We start from the raw sequence: 6,749 nt of genomic DNA, 5'->3' as shown, positions 1-6,749 counted from the left end.
TGATTTACTTTAAATCACAATGTCTGTCTGTCTTGTCCGTTTTTTTACAAGAGACATGTTTCAAGGTTGAAAAAGTTGTACATTCATTGCTTAATGATAAGCTTTTAAAAAGATACAAAAGAAGTTTTAAAATGTTTGGTCCGATTGCACGGACAAGATTGTAAATAATGTACATTATCACTATAAGTACTAGTGTCAGAACAAAGCTGGCTGGGATCCAACAAGCCGTTTCTGTATTTGAACAAAATAATTTTGTTTCTGAAGTTCAGAAATATAGCTTTCCCTTTAATGAAGTTGAGAATTGTGGGAGTGAGCTTACATGCTGTTTTTATCTGTGTTAAAATGGCGCTGATGAATGTTCTCAGAAATCAGGAGGGTTTGTTATGCCTTTAAAGAAATGTTACGAGATAAAATGTCGTCTGTGAGCGAGACTTAAGTGAATATATTTTTACTTTGAACACGAAAATCACAGAATCTAGAAATATGTGTGAATATTTGGTCACGGGAGAGAGATTTTGTTGAGAAAATGTTGAATGATTTACAGACACAATGTATTGTGTCCAACGAGAGTACTCTGATTTATGAGACAGTGCTGCTTTTAAAATGGTTGAATACTTGGAACCAAGATTCCAGATTGAATGTTTCTAAACCCGGAAATTTAATTAGTGTCATTTAAAAGGGCTGTACTAAGAGATGATAAGAAAGGAGTGGCTTTGAACACTCGCCCAGGTCTCGTCACTGACATTCTCTATTTGTGAAATTAGGGACTGCCCCTTTGAGGAAATCAAGGCATGGAACGCATAGCGTCACAGTTAAGCTTTTAGCAGCTGTTCACTGGTTACCTGATAACAGTATACACACATGTTACAGTTACAGTAATTCCTAGTAAATAAATGTTAATCTCTATGCAAAAGTTTTTTTATTCACAGGTCTCCAGCTGCAAAGACCCATTAGGCAATCCAGATTGCATTGATTTAACTTCCAATGCACCATCTTTGCACCACAACAAACATAAGTATAAACTAATGAAGGATTTAAATAACGTAAACTCTTCTGAGTAATGATTACCTTGTTTTGGAAGAGATATTAGAGTTTATGTGCTATTCGCATAGCAAATGCATGAACTAGGTGGTTTTTCTGTATGTGCAGAAAACAAAAGGTTTTTATTTGTATCCTCATTACAGTTTTGAGTAAATCAGTGTTTGTAAAGACATTTACTGCCCTTATTTACTGTGCTATAATTGTCATATACTGTAAATAATTCTTTTTATTGTGGGTATGGTAATGCATTGATGGGAATTCTATATTTTTACAGAAATGAAAAAGATTTAAGACTTTAAGAGCAATTGTATGTGCTCCTGCATTAGCACTTCTGGATCATAGCAAGCCATTTATACTCTCCTCTGAGCAGAACCAAATGTTTAACCAATTTTAAGCTGAAATAACTTCAGCGCCAGCACTGGCTTTGCCAGATTATGACAAGCCTTTCACATTATTTTGTTATGAAGTCAGTGCACATGTACAAGGAGTACTGACACAAATACATGGTCGCAAGCTAAGGTCACTTGCATACTACTCTGCTTTAGTGCTTGAAAAGAGTATAGATATTGTGCTAGGACACCCAGTTACCTTAACGGTATCGTACGTTGTGACAGAAACCAAGCACAAGCAAAACATTTGTTACCGGCCAGATTTACTAAGTATGAAGATATACAGCACAAAGGACATTCCCTCCTATTGTGAAATGAGTGACATATAACACTTGCCGAGCGCACTGTGTATTTTCTTCCTCCCTTTCCTTTTTTTATTAGAAGAAAAAAAAAAAAAAAAGGAAGCACAAGAGGCCCCAGAGCCTCTCATGTTCACAGATATATGTTAAGACCTTTAGACAAGGGGAATCTGAGTAAACTGTATTTTAAGTTTTTTAAAGGTCCAAGGGAGACCAGAGAGGGGAGTTCATTGATATTAGCAGGAGGAATATAGATTGCACGTTATTTTCCTTTGCTGTGCGCTGTAGATGTGTACTAGACTAGAAAGGAAAGCCAAGTTTGGAAGAACCAGACTCAGGCCCATAGTAATGTATAGATCATTATACATAATTAGAAAATTCTAATATAAAAGTTTAACCCAACCATATAAAGAAAAGAGCAACCCATGACTACAGGGGTTTACACCCAATGCAGGAATGTGTTTGTGAGTATTGTGGCCCAACACATTATTATATACACTAATAGAACTGATGATGTGGCTTATTAACAGGTTATTTAAGCTAAGTGTTTCTCTTCCAGAAGAATTAAAGTTACCACATCTGTCTTAACCGTTGTACTGTACACTCCATCTAATGAGTGTAAACTTTGTGGAACTCAGAAACCAAGAACCTTGTCCTTGGATTCCACATGCTCCTTACTGAAGCCTATCCTAATGAAGTAGCACTGCTTACTCCCAGTAACGTTACACTTAAGCAGTGCACAATGTTGAATCCTGCTGCCTTATTGCAGCAAGTTTCAAAAGATGGGAGAAGTACCTGTATATATTGGGGTTACCCTAGGGATTTGGGGGAATTCCATTCCAGCTTGAACAGAAAGAAAGGAAAAAAAAAAAATGCAAACAAAATTTTTCTGAACATGATTGCATAGAACTAATGAAACAAGAATCTCTGGTTTTATCTCACATTAAAGATAAACCATTACCAGATGCAGACATCACTCTTTTTGTAGATGGTTCACACTATCACATAGATCCTGTCCCGTATACAGGGTGTGCTGTAACCACACACACAGAAATAGTGATTCAACAGACTCTACCGAGTCACATGTCAGCACAAGAAGCTGAACTAAAGGCCCTGACACTTGCATGCATATATGCAAAAGGACAAAGAGTAAATATTTACACTGATTCAAGTTATGCATTTGTAATTGCGCATGATTATGGCCCTGTATGGAAAAGTAGGGACCTTATGGGTTCAGCAAGCAAACCAGTCAATATGATGAACATACCAGGGCATTGTTCACTGCATTCCAGCTGTCCTCCAAACAGTGATGAAGATGAAGACACACACAGAGATACTACCCCCGAAGCTAAGTGAAATAGACCAGGCCGCACGAGAAGCCGCCATAGCCCCAGTACCCCAAGGGGAGTCTATTTACATGGTGACCCCCTGACCCCTGTTTGACCAGAGCACACTCCAACTTATGGAAAGACAAGCAACAGAAAATAAGAAAAAGACTTGGGCAATACATGGAGCACTAGAAGTGCAAGGAGTGGTGTAAAGGTCAGCGTTTGTGTCTGCCAAAAGTAGTTTATCCCATTATGGCCAATATAGCACACGAGAAAGTGCATCTGGGAAAAGATGCTATGGTTGTACTCACTAGCAGCTTATGGATAGTACCAGGGTTCGCCCAAGCAGCACAGTCGTTAGTGGCAGAATGCCTAGTCTGTGCACAAAGTAACCCGAGTAAGTCTGTCCTATGGAAAAGCACACCCCAGACATAAGATCCCTATAAGAGGATACAGATAGACTTTATAACTTCCCAAATGCTCGGGCTTTGAGAATGTGCTTGTCTGTGTCAACTTCTTTAGTCACTGGCTGGAGACATGGCTGTATAGAAAAGCAAATGCTAAAGCATTAGCCAAGAAAATTGCGAATGAGGTAATCTGATGATATGGTGTACCAGAGGTCATTGTAAGTGACAGAGGGATACACTTTACGGGGCAAGGATTCCAGAAACTATCACACCCCCTACAGATCCCAAAGTTCAGGATGTATGGAGCGCCTTAATGGTACACTGAAATTGAAAATGCAGAAAATAATGGCTGAAACAGGTCTGCCATGGATCTCATGTTTACCTGCACTCAGTAAAAAATACTGCTAGGAAAGACACAGGTTTAACACCATATGAGATATTGTTTGGCACAGCAAACAGAACAGGCTGTTATTTTCCATAGCAACTACACCATGTATATAGTGATTTGTTGAATTATGTTGCCTTATTATAGAAACAACTAACTGAAATACATGGTCAAATATTCTCCTCCATTGCAAACCCTAATTTTGATACAGGTACCCATAAACTGCACCCTGGGGGGCTGGGTGGTCGTGAGAAAGCACATCAGGAGAAGTCTTGAACCCAGATACAAGGGTCCTTATCAAGTCCTGTTGACGACTCCCATGGCAGTGGAAGTACAGGAAAGAGACACCTGGATTCACGCATAACACTGCAAAGTCTTCAAATCAGGGGAGTCTTGTTCTGATAAATAGAAATGACTGTCTCATTGTATTGATATGTCTTGCCAGAATAATTGTGACTGAAGTAGGGATTAAGGCCTCCCTAACCCAGTATGAAACAGACAGTTAAGTGACATATTGCCTATGCCACTGTGAGAAACATATGGGAAGGAGTGCTCAACAATTTGCACTCATAGTAGAGTAAACTCTGAAAATGTCTTTGTGCAGATGCATAACCTCATTGGTAAAGTTGTCAGTAATGATTCATGTTGGATATTGGAAATATTGGCATTAGTAGCAAATGGTTTAGCAATCCTGTTGATCGTATAGGTGATAATGAAACTAAATATATGGCTGATTAAGAAGTTACTGACACTTGATTGTTGTCTCTCCAAAAAGGGAACCACTGAAAATCCCGAACCTCTGATGATCACAGAGATTACTTCTGAAACCTGACCAGACTATGAGTGTCATGAATTATTTGGACTAGCAAAGCCAAAGAACTGCAGAGTTTGCAACAAGAAACTACTAAAGATTGAACAAAGGACATGCAAGGCCTGCAGAACTACTATAGACTCATTAACTATCTTTTAAGAAACCATCTTTTAAGAAACCATCTTCTAAGAAACCATCTTTTCTAGACATGGACATTTGCCAAAATGCATCTCCTCATAAATCAAGTTAGGACAGGGAGGATCACAGGCTTATTAGTGGGGGATGAGTTGACAGATTCCTAAGGGGACCAACTCTATGCATGTGGCCTCCTACATGTGTATAAGTACCTGCTTATTAAGAATGTGGTTCTATAGATAGGATTAGGTAGGTAGGAGGAGAAAGGGTCGAAAATTGAATAAAAGATGGGAAATGTTAAATATGATTTTTTGTTAAGGCCTCATAAGGCCTTTGTTCAGCCATTTTATTGTAACTTGTATAGAAATATTATTTGCTAGAAGAGATTATTCATTTTTCTGTTAACTTGCAGTTTTGCAATATGTGAGCCTATGGCCTTGAAGTTGAACTAATAGAGAACACCTGAAGAATGTAACCAGTTATGAAAACAATAATGAGCTTCATATCCAGCTGGTAGTATGGGAGCTGTATCCATGGTGCTGCACATAGCATATCTCCAACTCCCCTTGAGATAAGAAATAATAGGCTCATCTGTCCTTAGAAGGGGGAGAAAAGTAAACACCTCAAGAATACGTGAGAAAGTTAATCAGTAGCGCTTCTCATAAACTAGTGGTATAAACTATTGTATGCATATGACGTAGGATTCATTTATTCAGTAGCCTATAAAAACCTGTATCTTTGTATCAATAAACTAGAGAATATTCCTTGCATACAGAACTTGGTCTGTGTCAATTCTCTCCAGCTGATTGAAGCGCTTCCAGATATACTTGACACCACAGGCTGACTTGGGTCAGAATTTTAGATTTAACAGGAGGCTTATATATAGTATTGCTCCTGCTTCCCCCCAGTAGAAGAGATGTGCTGAAGATCTTGCACAGGCTTGTAGTAAAAATAAATAAATAAATGATCAAAAAAATGTGTCCATCCCAAAGTAATACCTGCACTAGAGCTGCTAGGCTGGAATGGCAAAATTGGGGGGACCCCCAAAAATGGCAAAACTAGCACTAGGCTATGCCAGGTCAGTGCACCATGTCAAAATGATTTATTATCATTTTAAATGTGATAATTACCCCATACCCATCACACTAATGGGTTGGGTTTTTCCTAGGCTGAGACTGATATATTTTTGGTAGGTCCAAACCACTTAGAGAATTCAGCCCTGTGCTGAACACTCTAGGGCTAGTTGACACTATTGCAGGGGAAACCCACGTCGTAACCCGTTACTGGTACTGTGATTTTCATGGTGGAATATATTTTCTTTCTTTTTTTATATAAAAAATCCTCTTAAAATCTTAAATTAATATTTTTTGTACAATTTTGAATGGCTTTCATTTTGCCAATAATACAACAAAATACAGACAATAACTGCACAAAACAGATTTAAATATTTGACAATATTTAGTTTGCAGATTTCAAATAACAACTTCATATTTTTTTTAAAAACAATGTAAATCATTTGGGCGTATTGTTTTTGTGCATTTTACATTTTAGTTTAGTTTATGACAATTTAAATACATTTTTCATTCTGCATCTTTAGGTAATACTACAATTCCAAGAATGTGTAAAAAATGATGGAGTCAAGAAGTAATGTATGTACCATATCTACCACAACTTTGATGCGACAGTTTTGACATTTGCTTTCAAGTTATCAATTTATACTGGTCTTTTCAGTTGAAGTGTAATTTGAAAATTTGTCAACAGATTTTTCCACAGATTCTGGAACAATGACAAATATTTAAGGATTTTTGACACAATAAAAGCATCTGTCACCTTGGAAATGAAGCCTGCCAGCGCCTCATAAATATTGGCCTTGTCACATGAATAACAATAATGTAAAGCAAGGCGTGAAGTCCTAATAGACACATTAGGTTGCTGCCATTGGGGGCATGGCCAG

General features: G+C 37.9%; 1 long non-coding RNA gene across 1 annotated transcript; it reads left to right on the top strand.

Annotated features, from left to right (window-relative positions):
* The first annotated feature begins 1,021 nt into the window (after positions 1 to 1,021).
* LOC142153904 (uncharacterized) lies at positions 1,022 to 5,572 on the top strand. Its single transcript, XR_012691580.1, has 2 exons — positions 1,022 to 1,560; positions 2,275 to 5,572. It is a non-coding gene; the product is annotated as an uncharacterized LOC142153904 (long non-coding RNA).
* The last annotated feature ends 1,177 nt before the right edge of the window (positions 5,573 to 6,749 follow it).

Source organism: Mixophyes fleayi, chromosome 1, assembly GCF_038048845.1.
Source record: "Mixophyes fleayi isolate aMixFle1 chromosome 1, aMixFle1.hap1, whole genome shotgun sequence".
Lineage (NCBI taxonomy): Eukaryota > Metazoa > Chordata > Amphibia > Anura > Limnodynastidae > Mixophyes > Mixophyes fleayi.
This window is presented reverse-complemented; position numbering and strand designations above follow the sequence as displayed.